At 41.7% G+C, this 14,697-nt stretch overlaps 1 protein-coding gene across 3 annotated transcripts in view; it reads right to left on the reverse strand.

Moving 5' to 3' along the window:
• MAPK8 (mitogen-activated protein kinase 8) overlaps window positions 1-13,709 on the reverse strand; it is a 102,795-nt gene extending 89,086 nt beyond the window's left edge. For all 3 annotated transcript variants that reach the window (XM_060034654.1, XM_060034655.1, XM_060034656.1), the window contains exon 1: window positions 13,581-13,709. The gene's annotated coding sequence lies outside the window, so the exon portion shown is untranslated. The remainder of the gene's footprint in view (window positions 1-13,580) is intronic.
• Between the last annotated feature and the right edge of the window lie 988 nt (window positions 13,710-14,697).

A 14,697-nucleotide genomic window follows, 5' to 3' on the forward strand; every position in this document is an offset into this window, starting at 1 on the left:
CTGCCACCGGAGAGTGAACTGCTGCAGGGAGCCACAAGCTCAAATCAGAGATTTTCAAGCATTTTACATCACAACCCGTTACATATACACCTCTGTATATATCTCTATGTAAGTACACTCAACTGAAACACAAATTTCATAAAACAATTCTTAGCTATAGTAAATAAGCAAGACAGGGTGACTGACGTAAGGATAGACATACAGATTAATGGAATAAAACTGAGAGTCCAGAAAAAAAATTTTTTTAAACAAGAATGATAAGACATTAATAAGAAAGCACAGTATAGTTGACCCTTGAACCCCCACCATGCAGTTGAAAATCTAGGTATAACTTTACAGTCAGCTCTTTTTATCCACATCCGCATCCTTGGATTCATCCAACCCTGTATCTTGTAGGGTTACATATTTATCGAAAAAATCTACACGTAAGTGGACCAGTGCAGTTCAAACCCATGTTGTTCAAGGGTCAACCGTATTTTCAACAAATAGTGCTGGGACAACTACAGTATCCATATGCCAAAGAATGAAGTCTGATTCTTTCCTCACATCACATACAAATTAACTCAAAATGAATCACAGACATAAGAGCTAAAACTATAAAACTCTTTGAAGAAGACACAGGAGTGATCTTTATTACCTTGAGTTAGGCAGTGGTTTCTAAGATACAACACCAAAAGCACAAGCAACAAAGAAAAAATGTATAAATTGGATTTCAATAAAATTAAAATATTTTATGCTGTAAATGATAACATCAAGAAACTGAAAAGACAACCACCAAAACAGAAGATATTTGTGACTCACCTGTCTGATAAGGAACTTGTATCTAGACTACATAAAGAACACTTACAACTTAATAAAAAGATAAATAACCCAATTTTTAAAATGAACAAAGGTCTGAATGAACACTTCTCCCAGGATATACAAAGTACATGAAAACATGATCTACATCATTACCCATCAGAGAAATGGGAATCAAAACCAAATGAGATATCATTTCATATCCATTAAGGATGGCCGTATCAAAAGACAATAACAAGCATTAACAGGATGTAGAGAAACTGGAACCTTCATACCTTACTGGTGGGAATGTAAAATGGTGCAGCCACCCTGAAAAACAGTTTGGCAGTTCCTCCAAGTGTTAAACATGGAATTACCCGTATGACCAGCAACTCCCATTCTAGTGATATAACCAAGAGGACTGAAAACATACATCACACAGAAACTTGTGCATGAATGTTCACGATAATATTGCTTATTTAAGTACTATTTTTTAAATTTATTTATTTATTTATTTTACTCTTGGCCACGTCTGGTCTTAGTTGCGGCACATGGGATCTTCATTGCGGCATGTGGGATCTTTTGTTGCAGTGCGCGGGCTTCTCTCTAGTTGTGACACGTGGGCTCCAGGGTGTGTGGTCTCTGTAGTTTGAAGCATGTGGTCTCTCTAGTTGAGGCACGTGGGCTTAGTTGCTCCACAGCATGTGGGATCTTAGTTCTCCGACCAGGGATCGAACCTGTGTCCCCCTGCATTGGAAGGCAGATTCTTCACCACTGGACCACCAGGGAAGTCCCCATGATAGTATTACTTATTACAGCCAAATGCCCATCAACTGAGGAGAGGATAAATAAAATGTGATGTATCTGTACAAAGTAATACTATTAGACTATAGAAAGTAATGAAGTACTGATACATGCTACAAGATGAATGAACCCTGAAAACATTATGCTAAGTGAAATAAGCAGTCACAAAAGACTACATGCTACATAATGTCCAGAATAGGCAAATTTATTATAGAGACAGAAAGCAGAAGATAAGTAGTTACTTGGGACTGGGGCAGGGAGTGTGGGTGTGTACATGTGCACACGCAGGAATGGAAAATGACTGCGAATAAGCATGGAGTTTCTTTCAGGAGCGACAAAAATGTTCTAAAATTAGATTGTGGTGATTGCATTACTTCATGAATATATGAGAAAGACTGTGAACTGCATACTTGAAGTATAGGTGAACTGTAATGACATGTGAATGAAATCTCAATAAAGATGTTTAAAAATTCTTATCTTAGTCCCTTATTACTTGTGATACACACTGACATTTTCTATTGCATTTCATTTAAAAATACAACACTAGTTGTGATCTCTTAGATTCCTTCTATGACCCACAAATGGGTCAATACTGGCAATTTAAAAAACACCGCCACAGAGTCATCTAACAGTTGAACTGATGGCCACCTTCTCCTACCTAATAGCAGGATTCATACCATCACATCTCACATCCCAGAAAAAGTCCTACTCTTCCTGGTCATCTATTATTCCCCGAACTGTCATTGTCACACTGTTGTGTATATCCTCCATTTTACCCAATTCCTCATCCCCCACCCCCCAAATCCTTTACTGGACCTTCTGAAATTCCTAATTTGTGACCAGCAAGCAGCCAATTTATACTACCTTTACTATTCCTTCTCATCATCTACCTTCCCTCCAATTCTCCCATTGATTTAGGACGTCAGCAACTGGTTCATAGTATGTACCCTTACTCCTCTCACCATTTGCTGACTTTACCATTCATGCAGACTGACTGACCCCTTTAATACTTCAGCCCCTTTAATTCTTTGGTCTCCTCTTTTCCCTCTATTCCACCTCAGCAGCCCATCCCAAGGCTACCCTGGACATTATCATTGCCAGAAACTATTATAACTGTCAAATCTCTATTTCAAGCATCCCACTCTGACCACCACATTCAATCCTTCTAGTTCTCTTGCTTCATCTGACCACTACCCGCAACAATTCTAATTGAAATTTCCAATACATTGATGCTACCACTTCCTTATTATGCATCCTGACTTCACCTCCTTTCTTGTCCATGTTAGATTTCATGATTCATCACCACTCCTCTATGAGCACTCCCTCTAAAAGCCCTCATTTCCCTCTTCCTTTTCATTTAAAAAAAATGTTCTTAATTAAAAAAATGTTATATTGAAGTACAGTTAATTTACAATATAATATTAGTTTCAGGTGTACAGCACAGTGACTCAGAATTTTTACAGATCATACTCCATTAAAGGTTATTACAAGACAATGGATATAATTCCCTGTGCTATACAATATATCCTTGTTGCTTACCTATTTTACACATAGTAGTTTTTAATCTCTTAAATTCCATACCTCTATCATACCCTTCCTCCCTTCCTTCCCCCTACTGGTAACTACTAATTTGTTTTCTATATCTGTAAGTCTGTTTCTGTTTTGCTATAGACATTCATTTGTTTTCCTTTTTAGATTCCACATATAAGTGATATCATACAGTATTTGACTTCCTCTTTCTGACTTATTTCACTAGCACAATATTCTCTAGGTCCATCCACGCTGCTGCAAACGGCAGAATTCCACTCTTTCATACTGACGTAGTTTTATGTGTCAACTTGGCTGGGCTACAGTCCTGTTATTCAATCAAACACTAATCTAAGTGTTGCTGTGAAGGTACTGTAGATGTGGTTAAAGTCCACAGTTGACTTTAAGTTGATTATCCTCAATAATGTTGGTGCACCTCATCCACTAGCTGAAAGGTCTTAAGAGCACAACTGAGGTTTTCCTAAGGAAGACAAAATTTTGCTTTAAGACTGCAGCATCAGCTCCTGTCCAAGGGATTCTTGCCAGCCTACCCTACAGATTTCTGACTTGTCAGCCCCCATAAATGTGTAAGCAAATGCCTTGAAATTTCTTCATATACACATACATACAATTATATCTCCTACTGATTTCGTTTCTCGAGAGAACTGTGACACCTGGCAAAACCTCACTCCAGAGGAATTGAACCATCTGCCTTACCTGTGCTTGTATCTAACCACATAAATAATGCTGGGGGGGGAGGGTAATCTCAAAACCAGGCTCACTGATATCACTTTAAATTCAAGACTTCTAACCATTAAATGAATAATCAATACTTCTTAGCAAACTAATTCAAAGACTCCCATCCTCCTCTGGCCATACCAATCTCAGTGAGAAAACAGAAACCATGAGAGAAGATGAAAGCCAAGAGGATAAGCCTTCATCTTCCAGCCACCAAATTCCCTTGGAAGAACACACAGCTTTTTTGCATTCCCTCCTATCTGATGGAAGACCTCTCTCTTACAAAGGCCAACCTCTCTATTTGTGCTCTCCATCTCCTTTCCTGCATATTCTCCTTTTTACTAACTGGACCGCATATTTTTCTTACCTACCAAACCACATCTCTGTTCCACTTCATAGACGTATTAGAGAAATAACATCTGCAAATTTTCATATAATCTGGAATTAGGGAAAGACTTGCTAACCATGGCATATAATTTAGAAGTCAGTAAAGACTGGTAAGCTTAACTACTAAGGAAAAAAAACAAAAACAACAGCATGACAAAACCATCATAAGCAAATTTAAAAGGCAAATGGTAAATTGGAAAAAATATTTCCAAAAAATAGCACAGAGCTATTTCCCTATAAAAATAAATCCTACAGGGCTTCCCTGGTGGCACAGTGGTTAAGAATCCGCCTGCCAATGTAGGGGACACAGGTTCAAGCCCTGGTCTGGGAAGATCCCACATGCAGCAGAGCAACTAAGCCTGTGTGCCACAACTACTGAGCCTGCACTCTAGAGCCCGCAAGCCACAACTACTGAAGGCCACATGCCTAGAGCCCGTGCTCCGCAACAAGGGAAGCCACTGCATTGAGAAGCCCGCGCACCGCAACGAAGAGTAGCCCCCGCTCGCCTCAACTAGAGAAAGCCCACATGCAGCAACAAAGATCCAACACAGCCAAAAATAAATAAATAAAATTTTAAAAAAAAGAATCCTACAAATCTAAGAGAATGAGTAACAAAGCAATTAAAAAATAGGCAAGGATATAGATAGTTCACAATAAAAATACCAATAGTCCTTAAAAGACGAAAGATGTTTAACCTCACTCATACTGGCAATGAGGAAAGAAGCAGGCATCCTCACACAGGGCTGGTGGAATGTGTAGAAGTGAAACAACCTCTACAGATGGCCCTTCGGTAATATCTATCAAAATTATAAATGCACATACACTCTGACCTAGCAATTCCACTTCTGGAGGTGTATCCCACACATGTCTATACAAGTGTGAAATTATGTATGCACAAGGTAATCCACGGCACCATGGCTTTTGATAGCAAAAGACTGAAAACAACCTAAATGTACCTCAAAAAAGGACTACCTAAATATATGTTACACCTGTAACCTGTATGATGTACGATGACCTGTATGATGTATGATGACCTGTATGGCCTGTATGATGGTGTTACTGACTGAATTTTTGAATCTTCCCCAAATTCTTACGTTGAAGCCCTAACCCCTAGGTAATAACCTAGGTAATCAGGTTTACAAGGTCAATCAATCAGGTCATGAGGATGGGGCCCCCATAATGGGATTAGTGTTGTAAAACGAGGAAGAGAGAGTAGAGCACTCCTTCTTCATGTGAGGACACAGTGAGAAGGTGACATCTGAAAGCCAGGAAGAGTCCTCACCAGGAACCAAATCTCTTGGCACCTTGATCTTGAACTTCCCAGCCTCTAGAACTGTGAGAAATAAATGTCAGTTCTTTAAACCACCCAGTCTATGGTATTTTGTTATAGCAGCCCAAGCTAAGAAAAATGGTATACCATGAAGGTGTTAAAAAAAAAAAAGGATAAGCATGATGTTTATGTACTGATAGGACTAATAAGAAAATCACCTATAAGCTAGACAGTTAAGTTAAAAACAAAAGGTGAAGGGTATGTGCATGGTATGCATCTTACATAAAAAATGGGGGAGGCAGAGGACGTATATATGTAAGATACATAATCCCTCACTGGCAATTCCGAAATCCATAAACCTCTGAGAAATACAAGCTTCTTATAAGTTTAGTACAAACCTATTTGGTGTCAAGCCTGACCAAAAATTCCATAAGACTATTTATAATTTTTATTTATCCTTACTGTACTATTTATGCTTTCAATTCAGAAATAATAATGTGTTTGATTATGGGATGCTACACTACCTCCCACTAGGGATTTTGGATAATATAGCAGACACACTGTATTACCTTTTCACAGTCCTCCCTCACCGCCCCCCCCCCAAAAAAACCCCAAACCTTAATTCTGAAATACATCTGGACCAAAGGTTTTGGAAAGGAATTATATACCTGTATATTTATCTGCACACACATAAACGATCTTTGGAAGGATTCACAGGAAACCTAACACTGTTTCCACGCAAGGGAATGGGGTGGCTGGGCTGCACATGGTGGAAAGGAAACTTTTTACTGTATATCTACTTAAATCTTTGGAATTCTGAATCAAAGTGATTATACTACTTAGTCAAAAGATAAATAAAATGTAAATAAACTAAAATCACTAAGACTTCTAAATTCTCAACAGTAACAGACAAAGCCAGATGCTTTGGTTTTTGTTTTGACTGAAAAGTGACCCTGAAGTCACAGGGAGATCTATACAGTGGTGGTTTTCCTTTGTCTCACTTTTGGTTGACCCAAATGGCATTTGAGAGGGAATCACCCTCTCAGGAGCAAGGCAGAGAATGGTGGGTTTCCACTCTCATTAATAGCTTTTAGGAAATAGCAATCTCCTGATGTTTTTGATGCCTCATGCCAAGCAAGGCAGGTGTGCTTGACTGTTTTTCTTTTCTAGTGTCCCCAGAAATATGATGGGGCTCAGGTCTCCCAGCAACAGGAAGCAGTGAAGCCCACACTTCTCAATATCAGAGAAAGGCTTAAGAAAGTCCTCCTACCATAAATCTGGGCTTCCCTGCTGGCGCAGTGGTTGAGAGTTCGCCTGCCGTTGCAGGGGACACGGGTTCGTGCCCCGGTCCGGGAAGATCCCACATGCCGCGGAGTGGCTGGGCCAATGCGCCATGGCCGCTGAGCCTGTGCGTCCGGAGCCTGTGCTCCGCAACGGGAGAGGCCACAACACTGAGAGGCCCGTGCACCGCAAAAAAAAAAAGAAAGTACTCCTACCATAAATGTAACCTTCAGTCTTCAGAGCTTCAATACAGTTGAGTTGGAGGACTCCAGTTAACATTTGACTAGCATCTTTTCTACTCCCTATCTTCATACTTTTCATTTACTTATTTTGATGTCCTGTTGTGTTCCAAAATGGATGAGGTGACTATAAGGTTTGCCTTTTCTTCTGATTTAGATTTTGACTAATCTGTACCACACTCTCAACTTTAACCAGAAATCAAGAGAGAAGACATCTCGCTTTTTGTGGTTTATCTAGTCAGTATATTTTAAAAGGCAGGGCTAGAGATGTATGGTTCAAAAGTCCCCAAATGCCCCAACATCCAGCTCTCAGGCCTGATGCCTAAGAAATTCCCAATGAAATGCCTAACAATACTTTCTTGTATTAGGACATAAATGGCACTTATGTTTGTTCTTGTCTCCCGTCAAGTTATACTCATTGAACATAGAGACTGACTTCGACTTCCTGTGGCCCCTACATCACTTAATACCTGGTTTGGTATAGAGTGGCTTCTCAATAAATGCTGCCTGTGCAAACCCAGCATCATCTCATAGCTGCTGCCTGCAAGAAGGAGCAAGAAATTTGATGTACCAATATAACCACAGAAATACTACACAGAAAACTGAGAAAAACATAGAAAAGAAAGATAATATTTCCAGATGCTACTTAATAACCTCTAAAAAATGGTTAATGAACTGTTGTGATTACCCAATCTCCACAAATCTGCAATTTTCACACAGAGTCAAAGATTTCAGTAAGATTAAATTTAAAAGATGGGGCTTCCCTGGTGGCGCAGTGGTTGAGAGTCCGCCTGCCGATGCAGGGGACACGGGTTCGTGCCCCGGTCCGGGAAGATCCCACATGCCGTGGACCGGCTGGGCCCGTGAGCTATGGCCGCTGAGCCTGCGCGTCCGGAGCCTGTGCTCCGCAACGGGAGAGGCCACAACAGTGAGAGGCCCGCGTACCGCAAAAAAAAAAAAAAAAAAAAAAAAAAAAAATTTAAAAGATGAACAGTGTTCACAGCTCCTGGATTCCCATTCCTTTAGAGATCTGTCAAAATAAACCTACGAAAGCTTAAGCAATTCTCTGCAGTGGGAGAGGTAAACGTGGCAAAACTTTGTGCTAGAGAATGTGGCAAATTTTCCCTTTAATATTCCTTTGGGAACATTTCCAAATTTTAAAGCAGAGAGGATTACTGATCCAAATGTTAAATCATTTCAGTCAATTCAGATTAGATGACACAATCAAATTTTAAATAAACCCCCAGAGATGCAGAGGGGAAAAAAAACTGGTATATTCTGGAGAATTTGAATGTATACTGTACATCAAATTGGTTTTAAATTTACTTGGCATTTTGCATTTGTTCCAAGTTAAAAATAATTAGTGATAATAACAGCTAAAATTTCCTTAATACTTAAATCTAGTGTTCCAGGTACTGTAGCTGCAGTACCTAATTTAATCCTCATAGCCCTATGAGACTATGTGCTATTATTATTTTCATTTGACAGATAATAAAACAGGCTGAAAGATGTTACAAAACCTGAACTAGCCTACGCCATACAGTTAATTAAATTTGGAGCATGGATTGTAACTCAGGGCTGACTCTGTAACATCCATGCTAGCAGCCACTATTAAGTTTGGGCACCTTAACTTTCTAAAGAATTGGCAGATTTTAACCAAACCTGATGCATTTACAAAGGGTAAGAGGAGACGTAGGCATATATTTACACTATATTTGCTGTATTGTCATACAACCCAACACCCTGAAAAAGAATGGCAGTTAATAAGTTCTCTAAAAGGCCTTATACACATTCACACCCACATATAATTTTAAAAATTGAATTTCAATAAAATTTAGCCTGCCCAGAGACTTGGGGTAGGCTTGTGTTCATTTGTGAAAAGCCCTCTCATAATCTTTTAAAAGAACATAAATTCACTGTTTAGATATGCCTTAAGTTTATCCCTGACCATAAGCTTAAGGCTAATAAACTCTTCACTTTCACATTTTCCACTAAGTATCTGAAAGCACGAAGTCTCATTAGTAAGCATGGTGCTGTGGAATGAGTAAAAGCTTTTTATTTGATTTTTAAGAATAGATATTACAGAAAATATTTGATTCAATAATTTTCTCTGTTTCTGTTTCCTTTTGTAATCACAAAGGTCTAATTTTCATTGCTATTCTTTTTTTTTTTTTTTTTTTTTGCGGTACGCGGGCCTCTCACTGTTGTGGCCTCTCCCGTTGCGGAGCACAGGCTCCGGACGCGCAGGCTCAGCGGCCATGGCTCACGGGCCCAGCCGCTCCGCGGCATGTGGGATCTTCCCGGACTGGGGCACGAACCCATGTCCCTTGCATCGGCAGGCGGACTCTCAACCACTGTGCCACCAGGGAAGCCCTCATTGCTATTCTTGACATGGCATTCTGGTATCACCCAAGAAGGACTCTTTTTGTCCCCATATATTTTCTGAAGAACCACCTATCTGAGGAACAACCCTTCTATTAAAAAAAAAAAAAGAGTTCCAACAGCCTCAGTTTACACTTCTAGCCACTTGTCCACAACTCTAGAGCTTGCTGATGACAAAGTCCAGATGACAGAACTGAGAAGTGAACCTAGGTCTGATTCCTGGACAGGTCTATTTCCACCTACTTCCCTGATTGATAGGATAGCTTATTTTAATACTCCTGTCACCTTTTACGTAGTAAAGTTTATTGACTCAGAACTCATTTCTGAAATCAAAACTCAAGTTAATCTGCATTAGAGCAAGAAGACAGAGCTGTAAATGTTCATGTAAAGAACTCATGACTAAAACAATAAGCTTCATAGCTCACAGATATAGGCAAATGACATATATCTAAAGTTATGTTGCTATAATGACTTCCTTAAACTACATGAATCAGAAAAGACTACTATCCATACCACTGACTTGACCAGAGACCTCTAGACAGCTGGCATCTAAGTATCAGACATTATTTTATACACATGCGACGAAGCATCTCAATTATCTAGATGACTCAAATATGTCAAAACTCAACTCACTGACAAAGACATGAAGAATCGGGCATCTATTAAACAAGCTCTTAATTACCACTAGGAAGTTTGTGACTAGTCATGTAATAAATTACTTCAAGTTGTTTCACTGAGCATTGAGTATCATCACAAGGTTATTTCCATAATATTAGGTATTGAGCAAACAGTTAAGATTATAACTTCATTAATTTTGGTAGAATTCATTCTTAAACTAATTTCTTTCCAACTGGCCTTTCTCCCAGGATATAAAGGAATACGAAGGATATAGTTTCCTACTCTGCCAGGACACTTAAAGGGAGCCCTTTTCAAATTCATTACTGGAATATACTTACTAACAGAATCAGTGCTATCTCTTCCTTTAAAGCTAATGTAGAGTGAGATGGGAGTGACTGCTAATAAGTATGGGGTTTACTGAAAAAGCTGTTATTTTTTAAAACCAACAGAATTTATAAAACAAAGCAAAAAAAAAAAACTATGGTTTGACACATGTATAGCCTGACAGTGAGGATTTGTATCAGTAACCCTTACTGGAATCTGACATAGGTAAAGCAGTAAAGTTTAGTATCTCAAGACTTTCATCCCTTATCTTAACAAAGTACCATTTTATTTCTTTATTTGTACTCTAAATCAGAGAATAATAAGCTCATCTCAAATTCTTTCATATCCAAAGCAAATGCTAAAACGTATTAAGTGGGAAAGAGATGTAATATAGATAAATTAGTATTATTTTGAGTTTTAGGCCCATATGCCTCACCAATAGTATTAGTACAAGGCAGAATTTAAAATTAAACATTTCTAATAAAACTTAAAAAAAAAAACTTTTAGGCAATGTGTTTCCTTTGTTCTAACTTATCCACTTAAAAAGGAGTAATCAGGGCTTCCCTGGTGGCACAGTGGTTGAGAATCTGCCTGCTAATGCAGGGGACACGGGTTCGTGCCCTGGTCTGGGAGGATCCCACATGCCGAGGAGCAACTAAGCCCGTGAGCCACAACTACTGAGCCTGCGCGTCTGGAGCCTGTGCTCCACAACAAGAGAGGCCGCTCTCTAGTAGGTCTGTGTCTTTATTCCTGTCTTACCCCTAGGTTCTTCATGACATTTTTTTTTCTTAAATTCCATATATATGTGTTAGCATACGGTATTTGTCTTTCTCTTTCTGATTTACTTCACTCTGTATGACAGACTCTAGGTCTATCCACCTCATTACAAATAGCTCAACAGACTTGAGGATATGGGGAGGGGGAAGGGTGAGCTGTGACAAAGCAAGAGAGAGGCATGGACATATAAACACTACCAAATGTAAGGTAGATAGCTAGTGGGAAGCAGCCGCATAGCACAGGGAGATCAGCTCGGTGCTTTGTGACCACCTAGAGGGGTGGGATAGGGAGGGTGGGAGGGAGGGAGACGCAAGAGGGAAGAGATATGGGAACATATGTATAGCTGATTCACTTTGTTATAAAGCAGAAACTAACACACCATTGTAAAGCAATTATACCCCAATAAAGATGTTAAAAAAAATAAAGTACGATCAACACACACACAAAAAAAAAAAACAAGAAAGGACGTGATAGTGAGTGGCCCCCGCTTGCCACAACTAGAGAAAGCCCTCGCACAGAAACGAAGACCCAACACAGCAAAAATAAATTAATAAACTCCTACCCCCAACATCTTAAAAAATAAATAAATAAAAATAAAAAGGAGTACTCAGAAACTTTTCAAGTAATATTCACAAAAGGATAAATGCAATCATTTTAGACCCTGTTGAAATATCACTCTGTGTGTGTCTGTGTGTGCATACGTATCACACACAGACACACACACATACTAAAAAAATATTTTAGACAAGGTTTAATTTTAGGATAGCCAATCGTTTAGAAGTGATAGGAAAAAAAACATTAATACTGAAGTGATTCAAAAGCCCCTACTGTCGGGACAGATAATATATATGAACTGATCATTTAGCCATCTGGAAGTGACAGTTTGCAGGAGGCTTCCAAAACTTTACAGAGAACATTAAACATTTTTTGTTAAGGCTTCAGTTTAGATATTATCGATTATAAAGAGCTTTTCATCAATCTGATTTTTATTGAACACTTACTATATTCCAGGCTAGGTGCTAGAGACACAGATGCAAGGCAGGTCTGTCCTCAAGGAAGGCACATTTTGATTGCTTGCTTATGTCAGATACAGCACTAAACATGTTAACTGACAGCATATGACCTCCTAGGCTTAACCCACAGCAGGGGATTCTGAAGTAAACGTTACAAGTGACTGTAAGGAAATACATAAAAGCTGTTGTACATTTAGACCAAATCTAACTCTACTTCCTAACATGTATAACATTACGCTAGAAGTTCCAGATATACTAGTAAAAAATAGTAAAATGACCCAAAGTATTAACTATACCTTCTTTAACACATATCACTTATACAATCGTCTCATTTAAAGGTACATCTATTATATTTCAGTCAAAGTATCTTCTTCCATTAAAGGATATTTCTCTTTACCCTCAAACTCTCATCTGGGTACAACACTGAACAGTTGCTGAATGAATGAATGAAATAAACAGATGTTCTAATTACCAAGGAAGTACTTGCTAGATGCTTATCTCAAAACACAATGGACTGACAGACCAGAATTCTACTGTAAAGATCACTGAATTGCAGAGGCAAAAATAGTAACCACTGGACATTGTCTGTTACCATGCAGTCAACGTGTTAAATTCACAGTAAATATATGACGGGAAACTTTCAGAAATTAAAATGAAAAGTGTTCATCACAGTACTTTAAAACAGATTTGGCTCCCATCGAAGGACTGGGAACTCAAGTCCAAGACAAAGAGAAGGGAGGGTAGGGTGAAAAAGTCAAAAGGTCACCACCGAATGACCCTCAAGAGAAATGCGCGCTGACCACTGAAGCTCGCGCCGAGCTTGACGGACACCTCCTGCCCAAGCTACGGGCCCGGGCTCTTCCTCGCAGCCCGGAGCTGAAGGCCACCCCAGCCTCTTTCGCCGCCGCCGCCTGCGTTCGCCCAGAATATCAGCACAAAGAAACCACCGAGAAACAAAACACTGTCCCCGTGGGCGCCGGGCAGGCGTCGGGACCGGGCCACCGGAGCGCTCTCTGCGGCTGCCCGCCGCCGGAGGAGGTAGCCGGGGCGGAGCGGGCCGCCTAGGCGCCTCCGTCCGGACCTTCGTCGAAGTGTTTCAGAACTTGCCACCCACCTCCCGCTCCATTTTCCCCTCCCGACGTGAACGCGGGACCCGCGCTCCGCGCGAGGAGGGCGCGCGAGGACCCACGGGCGGAGCTGGGGCGGGGGTCGGCCGGGACGCGCCTGGGTCCAGCAGCCCCACGCCCACTGGCCGGCCCCCGCCACCCCAGCTGCTATTGTTCCCGCGCCGCCCCCGCCGGCCGCGCGCCCCCCGCCCGCCGCGCGCTCCCGCCCCCACTCCCGGGAGGGGGTCAAGGCTGAGGAGAGGCGGTGGCGGGAGCACAATAACAAACACGGCGGGGCCGCCGGCCGCCCCGGCCCTGCGGCACTGACCGCACTCACCCGGCAGCGCAACGAATGGCGACAGGAAAGCCCGGCGGCGGGAACCGGCGCCGTCTTGGAGGTCGCCGTGGCCGTTACCCAGCGCTGCTCGCGACTCCACGCTCCGGGCCGCGTCGTCCGGCCTCGGCCCCTCCGCTGAGTAACAGGGACGCGGGCCGTCACCGCGCACGCCCGCTCACGTCATCGCGCAGGGCCCCGCCTCCGCGCTTCGCGAGAGCCCCCACGGGGCGGAGCAGCCCCGGGGCCCGGATTTCGGGGGCGGAGCCCGAAGCCCAGGGGCGGGGCTACTGCAGGGGGCCGGGAGGACTTGCGGAGGTCACCTGGAGGTGGAGCTGCGGGGAGAGCCTTCGAGAACGTCTGAGAGCAGATTGTGAGGGGCGTGGCGGGAAGATGGAGGGGGTGGAGACTTGCTCCTGGCACGTGGCGGCGTGTGGCCTGAGCCCCCGCATCTGTACGGGGGCAGTACCCAAGTCCCAGCCAAAGCCTCACGGGCTCCTCGCCCCAGGGTTTGACGGTCAGGTGCGATTGAGGCAGACCCACCCCCGCATCAGGCACTTTCGGCCCGGGCTCACACCTGAGAGACGAAAACCTCTCTACCATGACTAACAATACGTTACATTCTGAGAACACCTGCTTCGGGCCCAGCAATCCTTAAGCAAATATTAGCCACTTGGAAAAAGCTGCCTCCTGTTTTCTCCAAATCCACTTCCTACAAAAGTCCATGCACTACCCTATTTGTCTCTGGGCCCTGCAAAGCATGTATATGTTAGTTACAGAAGTGACAAATTGGCAAGCCCTTAAATATCTGACGAGTGGAAAGATGTCTAAATCACATACATGCTTGCAATAGAATACATTTTAGCAATTTAAATGCCATGTGTTCAAGGGATTCTGAACCACACAGGAAAATGTTCATCATGCATCGCTAAGAGAAAGAAGCAAGTCTATATACAGAATGATCCTACTTATATAAATACTATATATACATTGAAAAAACCTGGAAAGAACCATGGCAAATTATTTTAACAGTAGTTCATCACTGGACTGTGAATTGTTCTCTTTTATATTTTGAGTATTTTTCCATGGTTTCCAAATTATGTTCATAATCAGAAAAAAG

The sequence above is a fragment of the Delphinus delphis genome, chromosome 16, assembly GCF_949987515.2.
Source record: "Delphinus delphis chromosome 16, mDelDel1.2, whole genome shotgun sequence".
Lineage (NCBI taxonomy): Eukaryota > Metazoa > Chordata > Mammalia > Artiodactyla > Delphinidae > Delphinus > Delphinus delphis.